At 40.2% G+C, this 13701-nt stretch overlaps 1 long non-coding RNA gene across 1 annotated transcript; it reads left to right on the plus strand.

Annotated features, from left to right (window-relative positions):
• Positions 1-5847: 5847 nt before the first annotated feature.
• LOC124234671 (uncharacterized) lies at positions 5848-9857 on the plus strand. The gene is made up of 4 exons (XR_006887372.1): positions 5848-5863; positions 6400-6472; positions 8649-8691; positions 9157-9857. It is a non-coding gene; the product is annotated as an uncharacterized LOC124234671 (long non-coding RNA).
• Positions 9858-13701: the final 3844 nt, after the last annotated feature.

The following is a 13701-nucleotide window of genomic DNA, read 5'->3' on the forward strand; positions in this document are numbered from 1 at the left end:
TTTTTGCTACTCAGGAACTTTCTTAGCCAACACACAACCCACAACCCACAAGTGTGTGGGAATCAGTGTCCCAGGAGCGACCTTCAAACAAACTGAGAGGGAGGTTACCTTCTGTCTGTAAGGTGAGCAGTTCTGGAAGAAATTCTGTGTGGTGCTCAGAGGCCCTAAAGAGAAACGACCTCCCATAACCTCCAACATTGACCTCAATAATAAACCCTTACATTGCCTTGTTTTAATGTAGATTTTTTATTGTGATATAATCTATAAACAGAAAAATTCCCAAATGATAAGTGTCCAGCTAATGAATGTTCACAAAGTGAGCACACTCACATAACTGGATCAGAGCAGAAACAGACACTGAGAACATCTCAGCAGTCCCTCTCAGGCCCCCTTCCAAGCTCTTCCTGTCCTCCCCTGTTGAGTCCATTTCTATGGTCACTGTGATAGATCACCAAAGTCTTAGCACCTTAACACAACAAAAACCTATTTTCTTGAAGGTTTGCAGGTTAGAAGTCTGGCATGGGTCTCACTAGGCTAAAAGCAAGGTGTCTGCAGGACTGTATTCCTTTCTGGAGGGTCTGGGATAGAATTGCTTTCCTGCTCATTGAGGATTTTTGCAAAATTCAGTTCCTTGTGGTTGTAAGACTGAGGTCCACATTTCCTTTCTGGAGCCAGTTGAGAGCCATTCCTAGCTTCTAGAGGTCCCCACGTTCCTTGACTCCTGGCCCCTTTTCTCCATCTCCAAGGCTAGCAACAGTGGGTTGAATCTCTTTAATGCTTCAAACTTCCCCTGACTTTTCTTCTAACATCTCTCTGACTAATTTTTGCCTTCCTCTTTCACTTTTAACAGTCCACTTTGGCCCACCCCAAAAATCCAAGATAATGTCCCTATTTTAAGGTTCATAGCCTTAATTTCATCTGCAAAGTTCCTTTTCCATGTAATGTAACATATTCACAGGTCCCAGGGATTAAGATAGGAACATTTTTGGGGGCCATTATTCTGTCTACCACATCCCTCTCTGCCACCCTAATAAAAATAATCACTTTCTTGACTTTTAACTCTAAAGATTCATTTTTCTGTTTTGTATATAGATGGAATCATCCAGCATATACCTTTTGGAGTCTGGCTTCTTTCACTCAAGGTTATGTTTGTGTGGAAGCTTTAAGACCCAGTGCACAATTCACTGTGTTCCCTCTGCCCTGATGCAGTGTTGGTGGAAGCGTGTGTTGAGAGGAGGCTCTGTCTCCCTGGGTCCCTGACTGACTAAGCTGAGCACATCCCCCACATAGAACATGTAACATGAGCAAGAAATAAATTTTTGTTGTATTAAGCTAATGAGATTCCGAGCCTAGCCTAGACTGTCCTGACAGAACTTGGTGGCAGAAGTTTGGTGTTGCTGAAACAAAAATGGAAATTACGTGTCTTTATCTTAGTGGTCAGACAGTGGGAAACGAGAATACTGTTATTAAAGCCTAGAGAAACAGTTATCCTTGCTATTTAGTGATGAAATAATTGATAATATTATGAAATATTACCTCGAGAAGGAAATTACATACATGAAGACTGGTAGTTCCAGGAGAAGAGGTTGAAATACAGAACATTAGTAGTACATGTTGATTTCACTTTTAAATAGCTCATAAAAGATGATTCACTTGCAAGTAGGACGAAAAGGGAATAGAGAATAGCTGAATTCAGGCTCTTGCAGGGTTGGAAGAAACAATTACTTTTGATCCCCTTCTTTCCCCCTCATCCCATCCCCTCCAAAAGAATGTAACTTTGAGAAAGAGAAGATACTAAAATCGGCCTTTGGCAAGGATCGAATGAAGGGCAATGCCATCGCACCTATTGTTAAACCTCTGAAGGCATTAAAATGTTTCATATTAGGGTCCAACAAAGAGTATAGAGCCTAGAAAATCCCTTCATTAGAAAACAATGGCTCAGGAAAAGGAGACTAAGGTTATGGTTCTTGCAAGAAAGCCCATAGGCTGAAGCTGAGAAGGCAATAAAATCTGCTAGCAACACAAACTTTTACAACCTAATCATGGAAGTGATATTCCATCACCTTTGCTATATACTATTGGTCAAAAATAAGCCACTTGGTCCAGCCCACACTCAAGGGGAGAGCATTACACAAAGTAGTTACACAAAGTCATTATGGGCCGAATTGTGTCCCCTTAGAATTTGTATGTTGAAGCTCTAACCCCCGACTCATACCTCAGAATGACTGTAGTTGGAGATGGAGCCTTTAAAGAGGTGATTAAGTTAAAATGAGGCTGATAAGGTGGGCCCTAATCCAATATGACTGGTGTCCTTACAAGAAGAAGAAATTTGGACACAAAAGGAGACACCAGATTCACATGCACACAGAGGCAAGGCCATCTGCAAGCCAAGGAGAGAGGCCTCAAATGAAACCAACTCTGCTGACACCTGGAATACAGACTTCCAGCCTCCAAAACTGTGAGAAAACAAATTTCTGTTGTTTAAGCTGTCTAGTCTGTGGTATTTTGTACTGACAGCCCAAGCAGGCTAATACACGTGTAGATTCCAGGAGACGGGGATCTTTGGGGGCATTTTAGAAGGCTGTCCACCAGAGTGTGACTAAGTCACTGATTGAAATCAAATTGATAAAAGCTAAGTTTTTGAGAGAGTTGCACTGCCAAGGGGACTATCAGCCTGGAATAAAGATACTTACAACTAACCCTCAGGCTCCTACATCTCTATGGATAGGCAGTCCTGCCATGTGTCTGACAGTGAACACCACCAATGACTAACCTTCTGGATCTCTGTACCATCCTGACACTTCTACATAGCATGGGGAAATTTCAGGACACCACAAGCAAGGGGAGCACCTTCAAATTTTATAGAGAGAAAAAACTTACTAATTCTAAAGGCATAAGAATAAGATGGAAATGAGTCTTCACATCAGCAACACTAGATATCAGAAAACAGGATTAAATTTTTCAAAATTCCAATTAGAAGTAATTTGGACTTAGAATTCTAGAATTTTCCAAATATCTAACCAAACTATCATTCAGGTGAGAATAAAAAAAAGACATTTCCAAACTTATAAGGACTTAGAAAGTATAACACCCACAACCACCCACCTCGTCAAATAATTTCTAGATGACATGCTCTGGAGAGAAAAGTGAATCCAAGAAGAAAAGGTTGGATAAAAGAAGCAATGGTGAATCAACAGAAACAAAAATAAAACCCCATAACATATAAAAGAAAGCCAAACTCATCACTATCACCATCACCACCACCACTCATATAAATATTTGTGAAACTTACTTATAATGCCAGAAGGAATGAGGAAAGGGGATGCATACCATACAGATCTGAAATCAAAGTCCCAGATGATACACAGAGGATGAGTCAGAGCAACGGAGATGTGGGAGAGAGCAGAGAGAAGGAGCCAAACGATGCTATTTCTTCCTGCAAGGGGACAGGAGGCAGCTCCAGAGGCCCATATCCTTCTTTTGTTTACATTCAGTAGGAGAAGACATGACTGGCTCTTGGCCAGTTATTCCAGCAAAAGAATTACTACATTCTCTTGGACGTTGTTGGGTCAACTGCCCAGAGGAACTGTCCTGAGTCTCATTCTGACCCTTGGAGTCTGTGGTAAAGTCAACTCCACCAGAAGTACACAGTATCAGTTCAAATTTGAATTTGGCTGTGAGTCACAGGAAACTCCATAGGTTGCCACTTAACTGATGATGGTCTGGAGGGAGGCATTCCCTGTAGTGGCAGAGGCATTCCTTCCTCTTGTCTTGGCTAATGACATTTGTCTTCTGGACAAGGCAAGGACTTCACCTTTATCCTGCTTGTGTTCTGGAGAGTGAGGAGAAAGATAAAGGTATATTGGGTGGTATTATGGTAGTGTCAAATAAAAATGGCAAGTAATATGATATATTGGAATATATGAGGAAGCAATTTTGTGTAAACCTAATTCAGCCTGACCTTGTCTTTCCAAAAGGGCCTGACCGTGGCCGTTGAGCATGCATTGTATATCTGCTTTAGAGATTCCCTATGGCAAGAATAAAGGCCCTTGAGATACAGGTGCAACTTCTCTTCCCCTCCCAACATTGGCATTTCTTTAAGGATTAAGCATCTTTCTTTGGGCTAGGAACTGATTGCTTGCAGCACCCGCCTGTGACCACCCAGCTCAAGACAATGGATTTGCCTCCTGCTACGCCCTCCGAGATAGCAGACCACTACCTGCTGTGTCCATCAAGTGTGGTGCCCACAGGGCAATCTTGTGACTATTGTGGGAGGGACATTTCAATCACATGTGAAACACCCTCTTTGAAGGTATATAACCACCCTATGTACCCCCACTTCTTTGGAGTGCTCTGTTCCTTTGTGGAAAGACCCTCCCGGGTTATAATCCTCAGATTTCAGCTCAGAATAAACTCACCCAAATTTTCTTTTATAGATTGGTTATGGATTATTTTCGTCGACAGTAGGAATATTCAAACAGGTCAAGGAGCTGAATCAGGAGATGAGGTCAGGTAGATGCTGTAATTTTGCATATGACACAGCTGGAATAAATTATCCAGTCGATGTTGGAACAACAAATTTTCCATTTGGGAAGAAAAAAGTTAGAACCAAATATACTGATATGATTTAGGAAAATGTTTTTGAGTTCTTGACTTAATGAATGCCCACTTAAATAAGATGGAAAGAAGCAAAACCCATAAAGGAAAAGATTGACAAATTTGACAACAGCAAGATTTTAAAACTTTATTATAGCAAAGACATTCTTAACAAATTGTAATCTAGTGATAGGAAGGTAAAAATATTTGCAGCATATGTAGCAAAGGGGTAATATTTAGAATTTATAAAAATTTCATAGAAATCAATAAGAAAAAGACAAGCAACATAATAAAAATGGGCAAAGGATAAGAACAAGAAATTTATAAAAGAAGAAACACATATAGCTAATAAACATATGAAAAGATGCCCATCCTCACTTATAATTAGGAAAATACAAATTAAACACTGGAAAACCACTCTGAGTCCACTAAAGCAGCAATATTTTTGAACTTGATAAAGTTAAAGTTGGCTACATTGCAGGGCAATCATGTACTGCTATCGGTACAGCCACTTTGGAGAACATTTGGCACTCTGTATGCATATCCACTAAATGCACATCCACTGCCATCACCACTCTGCATTTACCCTAGAGAAGCACGTATGTATGTACATTAAGAGTCACATGAAGTATGTTTATTGCAGCACTTATACAATTAGGTGCACCTCTGGATGAGTGGAGCAGTTGGGAAGAATGGTTGTTCCCACAAGTGAAACCAGCAGAGAGTTAGCCATTGAGGATTAAGCAGCTAGGAACTAAAGGTTTTTTTTCTTTTTGCAATTACTGATTATAGCTCTAGCTGTTTAACCCACCCATCGTTAACTGTGCTGTTTAGGCAATATGCTCTCTGACTCCCACTAGGCTGCTACAGATAACATCTCCCTGGAGCCTAGGTCACCACAGTAATGGGTGTGGGAGCTGTTTCTAAGGAATTAGAACTCCTTGTCCACTTCAGGCCAGTTGAGATCACCAACTAAGCAAATGGGTCAGCACAGATGTCCAATAGGTGACCTTTTGACGTCAAGAGGCTAAAAACTCCACCCTCAGATCATACTAACACTGCTGTTTTGTGAACATGGGTCCTACAAAGAGGCATGAAGTCTGTCTACGCTTGTGCAGATCATCAGTTATCTCACCTCTCCTCACCTCCAATCACCTCTCTCCACATTTCAGACCACCTTGCCCCCATCCCATAAATATCCCTGAGTGCCTATTTTCAGGGAAGTGGATTTGAGGCTCATGCTCTCGCTTCCTTGCATGGCTGCCTTGTGAGTAAACTCTCTCTCTGCTGCAATCTCGTCATCTGGGTGTTTGGCTTTCTGGGTGGTGGGCAAAAATGAACTTGGTTGGGTAACATAAGGAGGGGAGAAATCAAGGCCATTGTTGGAGACGGGTGACTGCAACTTGATTGGAGATTTCAAGGATCGCTTTCCTAAGGATGTGACAATTGAGCTGAAGTCTGAAGGCCAAATAACCCTTAGTTAGGGGAAGAGAAGAGGCAAAGGTGCTCTGGGGAAAGAAAGGAGCATATGCGAAGGCGCTTTGCTAGGAAGGCCCAAGACGACTTTCAGCGACTGAAGGAAAGGCCTTATGTGTCTTGAGAACAGAGGGTGAGGAGGAGTGTGGTTCAAGAGGCTTAGAGGGACCAGGTCATTCTAAGCAGGTTAGCTGTGTTGAAGATTTTGGATTTTATACAAGAGCTACGGGGATCTACAGGAAAGTTATAAATAGGAAGTGGAGTGGGAGAAATGGATTTCATCAGATGGACATTTTAAAAGATCACTGTGTCTGGTTGCCTGTGCAGCATGGAATGGAGTGTCAGCGTGGGTGTCCATCCATGAGAACCAGCAACTTAGGAAACCGTTGGAACGACTGAGGTGAGAGATGATGGAGATTTGGGTTTGGTGGCAGCAGTGGACATGGGGGAAAACAATGATCCATCTAGTAGGAAATCATACAATCCTGGTGTATGCCTGGTCCCCAGCGTAATATTTATATTACTCCTTTTTACCCTCAGAAGTGTTCACGTTGGAAGCTAGATTATGCAGTCGCCCCACATATGGCAGGAAAAACAAGCCAGATCAGGTGACAGAGTAGTTGTGGGGGTGAGGGAGACGAAGTGTCAAGGATGACTCCCAGTTTCTGGTTTGGAGATCAGAATGGAAGTTGGTGCCAATCCCTGAGCCACTGTGAACCCTGAATGGGGGACAGGTTGGGGAGATGTCCCAGGATCAGACAGGAGATATACAGATCCAGAGCTCAGACTAGAAATCTGGCTGGAGATAGGAATTTGTGAATGAATTATTGATGACAGTTGGTAACAAACTAGGAGCTAGAAGGGTGTTGTCTAGAAGAAGCGCAAACACTGCAGAGAAGAGCTGCAGGGAAAGCAGGCTGCAAATGCGAGTCAGAAGCAACTCGAATGCCATTCTAGGAGGAGCCACTTATTTCCATCAAAAATTAAAGTGGAAGTCCATTGAAAGTTTTGAATTGAAGAGTGGTAGGATATTGTTCTGACAGCTTACTGAGGAATTTGAGAGTTTTTGAAGATAACTAAAGTATTCAGAGACTCGTAAAATGACTGTGTGAATAGATATCTTCCAGTTAAAAGTATACATAAATTAAACGTATTTTTCTAATCAAATTTAATCCTCTCATTTTACATTCTAATTCAAAAAACCCTTTGTTCTCCTTTTGTGAAACCCTTAATTAGCAGCATTTGACACGAGGGCTTTTTTCCTACCCACTCCTTTCTCCTGGAGAGTTAATCTGGAGCAACCCTTAATTACTCCCCAGAGCTATTGTTAAAAAATCTGTAAATGGAAACATTGTAAAAGCCAAGAATCTTAAAATTTCACCCTAATCAGAGTTTGTAAGATCAGAGCTTTTACATTTTGGCATCTTATTGTGCAAAGATGAAATTTAACTATTATGAGAAAACATAATATATGTTAATGATCAGTCCTCTATATTAGTCCATTGACCCAAAATCTCTCTTGCTTACAGAGATGTGTAGTTGCAACTAAGTTTGAATTACGATTCTACTACTAATAGATTTAGAGGAATTTGTTAAATCTCCCTTATCTTCAACCTCTTCATCAATAAAATAAAAATAAAAATACCTATCTCATGAGGCTCCTGTGATGTTTAAATGAGACAATATCTATATAGTGTTTAGTATTTTGTAGTTAATGTGTTTTATTAGTTAGTATTACAATAGAGTTTCTGTTTGGGATTGACAAAAATGGCAAGCAATAGGATATATTGAAGTATATGAGGAAGCCATTTGGTATAAACCTAATTTGGCCTGACTTTGTTTTTTCCAAAAGGGCCTGACTGGCTATTGAGCACGCATTGTATGTCTGCTTAGACATTTCCTTTGGCCAGAACAAAGGCCCTTGAGATAAAGATACAACTTCCCCCCACATTAGCATTTCCTTAGGGATAAGCATTTTTCCTTAGGCTAGGAACTGATTGCTGCACTCACCTTTGACCACCCAGCTCACCTGTGACCACTCAGCTGGAGACAACAGACTGCCACCCTGCTGTGTTCACTGAGAAGACCTACCTGCTGTTTCCATCAATCACTGTGCCGACAGAGCAGTCTCACGACTATTGTAAAAGGGACATTTCAATCCTATGTGAAACATCCTCTCTGGAGGTATATAACCAGTCTGTGCACCCCACTTCTTTGGTGCCCTTTTTTCCTTCAGGAAGAAAGGCCCCGGGTTATAATCCTCAGATTTAAGCTCAGAATAAACTCACCCAAATTTTCATTTATAGATTGGTTATGGATTATTTTCGTCGACAGTTCAATAAAAATTTTGGAAATAGTGGTGACGGTTGCACATTATGAATGTACTTAATGCCACTGAATTGTACACTTAAAATGACAGAAACAGTAGCTTATGTTATATATATATTTAGCAAAACAAAAACAATGAAAATATATAAAATATAATATTACATATCCGCAGTTTATAACCCATTATGTTAACAATATATTTCTTTTTTTAATGCTGGGTTTTTGTTTTGTTTTGTTTTGTTTTTTAGTGAGGAAGATTGGCCCTGAGCTAACAGCACAGCTTGATGAGAGGTGTGTATGTCCCACACGCAGGATCTGAACCCACAAACCCAGGGCCACTATAGCAGAGCGAGTGAACTTAACTACCGGGCCAGGGGCTGGCCCCAGCAATATATTTCTGAATTTCAGTTTCAGAACTCCAATGGAAGTTTTATTCCTACATTACGGGAATTGTGACGTTTAGTAATCCAACCCTCCCTGAGGACTTGTCGCTATTTAGCAGTTAGGGCTGTTGAAAAGTCTGTGACCCTTGACTTGTGAGAACAGTGCCCTCTAATGGCGGCTAGCATATGTTATTGCGACCGCTGCTCCATCATCAAAGAAGGCAGTTGGCAGCCACATCTACTCTTAAAATCCCCAGTTCCTAATTTTGTAAGCCTCGATGTCAGAATCTAAATGCAAAGGAGAATTTAAAAAATAATAGTGAGGTGACTAGTAAGAGAGAGCGTGCCTATAACTCACTTTCTGTTCCTTCAGTGCCTCTGCTCCTCGGGACGGAGGGAACACGGGAGAGGGAGACCTCTGGCGGCGGCGGCTGCCCGCAATGCACTGTCGGGGAGTCCCCGAGGGAGGAAACGACTTAAAGCAGTTACTCCCTGAAAGTCTGCTTGCAAAGGAAGCTAAATTTACTGTGAGGATTCAGGCTATAGTTTTTTTGTAGACTTTATTTTTTAGAGCAGTTTTAGGTTCCCAGCAAAATGGGCGGAAAGTACAGAGCTCCCCTATGCTGTCCCCCACCCCCAGCCACAGCTTCCCTCGCTGTGGACATACCCCCGGGAGAGCGGTACGTTTGTTACAATCAACAAGTTACAGTGACACATCATTATCACTCAGAGTCCATAGTTTACTTTAGGGCTCAGGCGTGGTGGTGTACGTTCTGTGGGTTTGATAAATGTTTAATGACATGTCTCCACCATAGTAGTTCCATCCAGAGTAGTTTCACTGCCCTAAAATGCTCTGTGTCCGCCTAGTCATCCCTCCCTTCCCCGAACTCCTGGCAACCACTGATCTTTTTACTGTCTCCATAGTTTTGCCTTTTCCAGAATGTCATCTAGTTGGTGTCATGCAGTTTGCAGCCTTTCAGATTGGCTTGTTTCACTTAGCAATAGGCATTCAAGTTCCTCCATGTCTTTTCATGGCTTGATATCTCATTTCCTTTTAATGTTGAATAGTATTCCATTCTCTGCATGTGCTACAGTTTATTTATCCTTTCACCTGCTGGAGGACATTTTGGCTGCTTCCAAGTCTTGGCAATTATGAATAAAGCTGTGATCAACATCCATGTGCAGATTTTTCTGTGGACATAAGTTTTCCAGGCTATAATTTTTTTACCTTTAGTCCTTAGTATCCGAGAACAGTAGCTGGTAAAATTTGACCCAAGCAGTACAGCTGTAAATCTAGTTCCTGCCATGCCTCCTCACCAAGGCAACCATCCCAAATGTTAGCAAAGTCAATACAAAGGTTGAAAGAACCATGGCGGAAGTATTTAACCATATTATCCAGAGTTTATTGTACTTGGAAACAATTAGTCCACGAGTATGCAGTAAGTACAGACTAAATGCAATCACAAACTTCCTTTTGATTGCCTGAGACCTTGAAACATGCCATGGTTGCTTTTAACTATAAATAGTTTAGGCTGTAATTATGGAAGAAACAATGTGGAAATGGTTTGCACAAGGACTTTTATAAAGGTTGTGACAACTGAACCAGTTGGTAGTGCCCAAGATAATCTTAATTCAGATCCTGGTAACAAGTTAGCACCAAAGACCCGAGATTAGTAGATTCATAGAACTGAAGCCCCCAGATAGCCGGAGAAGAAAATCCAGTATGTGTTTCAATGAAATATATAATTCTTAAAAAAATTATCCTGCAATGACCATTATTAAAGGTTAAAAAAAATTTAACTACTCAAGAACTTTATGAAATCTTTTATTTTCTAATTATCCACATGTTATTGTTTGTTGCTACCAAGCTCTGCCCTCAGCTCCATCACAGGTCAAAATATCACAGCAGACCCTGCCCTTTCCTCTGTGCCCCATCCTGACCCCTCCCTGGTCCTGCTGAAGAATCTTCCTAGGCACAGGGATTAGAGATTTTGCTTTCTTCATTAGGATCTTTGGTTTCCTGAGTTGCAGATGGGGCTTCTCTGTTTTGCTGATTCTGAAATCAGTTTTTACAACATTGGTGGATGTGCCCATATTTAAGAAAATCTGATATCTTGAAAAATCAAAACTTCAAAAGCAAAACAACTAGGAACAGTGTATTTACATAACAAAAGAGTGTTGTTGAAGTTTTCATTGAATAGCTCCTTTAAAATTTCAAGCTCCCCTAATCTGTTATGGTATATAACTGACATTACGAAATTTAGATCTAATACAACTTCACAGGATCACACATAGCACACATCTAGCTCATGCCCACACTACTACTGTGAGTCTTACTGGGTTTTTGGTCAGAAAGGTCCAGCCCAGGGCCTATTTAAGTAGGGGAAGTTCAACAAGATAAACAATCATTCTCTTCAGTAATAATTAACCCTAAGAGTTATTAACCCATGACTCAAAAAAAGCAAAAAAGAAAAGAAAGCTTTTCAGTAAGAATAACCATTATGAAAACAAAGTTAAATGAAGGTGTTTTGTTTACAGTTGGTGTTCACACTTGGCTCTGGTCACATGGGGTGGCAGAGCTCCGTCAGTGTGGACAGGCCTCAACCTGTCTATCTCCCCTCGGTAGTGGGCTTCCAGGCTGGTAAACTTAGAACAACTCAGAATTTTAATTTGATACCCAGATAGGATTCAATTAGCTTGAAGTGTGATAAAGAAGATATTAAAAGACATTCAAGGAAACAGACATTGATATCCAGCTCAAATATAGAAGTCACATAATTGCTTCAAGTTAATAATTAATTTTAAGATAATCGACCGCTGGGAAGCTAAACAAAGATGATTTTTTTTTTTGAGGAAGATTAGCCCTGGGCTAACTACTGCCAATCCTCCTCTTTTTTTGCTGAGGAAGACTGGCCCTAAGCTAACACCCATGCCCATCTTCCTCTACTTTATATGTGGGATGCCTACCACAGCATGGCTTTTTGCCAAGCAGTGCCATGTCTGAACTGGTGAACCCCGGGCCGCCGAGAAGTGGAAGTACGAATTTAACCATTGTGCCACCGGGCTGGCCCCCAAAGATGATTTTTTAATATTTATTTTTTAATTGAGATATAATTGACAAATAATGTTGTATTCATTTTAGATGTACAACATAATGATTCACTATTTGTACATATTGTGAAGTGATCACTACAGTGTCTAATTAACGTCCATCACTATACATAGTTACAAAATTTGTTTTTCTTGTGATGAGAACTTTGAAGATTTACTCTCTTAGCAACTTTCAGATATGCTATACAGTATTATTAACGATAGTTGTCACACTGTACATCATATCCCCATGACTTATTTATTTTATACCTAGCAGTTTGTATCTTTTGACTCCCTTTGCCCGTTTTGCCCACCCCCCACTCCAGCTCATGCAATCACTAATCTGTTCTATGGATGTATGAGCTCTTTTGTTTTGTTTTGTTTTTCTATTCTACATACAGGTGAGACCATCAAAGATGATTTTTTAAGTTAACATTACCTATTATCAAGGAAACATTGTTTTTTCCCCCAAGACTAGGCGATGAATGAAATTAAAGTATTAGAATAATAGGATTTTAGGGCTAGCGAGAACCAATTTTTCTACACAAAAGTTCAAAGTTTGTCCCATATATTGTCCGTGTTCTACAAATCAGTTTAGGCAAGATCATAAATCCACTCAGTGCCAGACCACATCTCAGAATTTGCAACTCAGTATTTTTCCATCGCTCCACACCCATTTCAAATTGCCCGGGACAGACTTTTCTTTCCATAAAGTGTTTAATCAGCTATTGTTTCAGCTGTGAGTCATATTATCTCCTTGTAGCTCTGTGATGGGTGGCTTTGCACACGTTGCTTTTCAGCAACGGAGTGGAGACAGTTACAATGAGCTTCTGTGGTGCTGAAACCAAGCTTCCTGGACCTACGTGTGGATATAGAGACCATTTTATTACCGGTCTGCCTTAAAAAATTTTTTTAATTCAAGTATAGTTGACATACAATATTATATTAGTTTCAGATGTGCAGCATAGTGATTTGACATTTACATACATTATGAAATGATCACAACAAGTCTAATAACCGTCTGTCACCACATGAAGTTCTGGCAGTGTTATTGACTATAGGCCCTATACATTACATCTCTGTGACTTATTTATTTTATAACTGGGAATCTGTAACTTTTAATCCCCTTCACCTATTTTTCCCATTCCTCCCAACTTATCTGTCTTATGATTAAGATAATGGCCTGTTTTTTTGTTTTACTTGCTAAGTGCAGCATTAGTGATTATTATTATAATCATAATAATTATTATGATAATTATTTGACACTCAGTTTCTCAAGATATATATAGAAGTAATAGGAGGAATGTAGGTTGTAATAATAAAAGCAAGGGAATGTGCCAAGAGCAGACATTTGGAATTCAAGAAAACAGAGAAAAGCCTGTTTTGGAAAAGCTAATGGTTTAGTTAGAAGTTGCAATTTGAGTTAATGTTTTCCCTGCTTTTCTTTGTTTCTCACATTTTCTACATTATTTCGTGTATTTTATATAAAAACTGTACAAACATGTTTTTAAAAAGCCCAATCCCTTAGAAACATATCCTCTGAGGCTGATTCACATTTAAGGAGATTAACTCGTGCTCAGTTGAGAGTTCCAGATATTAGCTCCTGCGTCTTTTTTCTTTTTCCGTTTCTTATTCATCAGGAGGAGAACTGAACCCTGGTGGTTGAGAAATTGCTGGGAGAACGTCTATTGAGTGTTTTTTCCTCCGCTTGGAAGGAAGGTGCTTTGTGGCCCGTTATTTATTTATATCTGAAAATTCCCTTTGCTTTGGCTCATCTTCTCTCTATTTCTTTCCCTTGTTCTCTTTTCTTTACTTCCTGTGTATCTCA

This window comes from Equus quagga, chromosome 2 (assembly GCF_021613505.1).
Source record: "Equus quagga isolate Etosha38 chromosome 2, UCLA_HA_Equagga_1.0, whole genome shotgun sequence".
NCBI classification, from domain to species: Eukaryota; Metazoa; Chordata; class Mammalia; order Perissodactyla; family Equidae; genus Equus; species Equus quagga.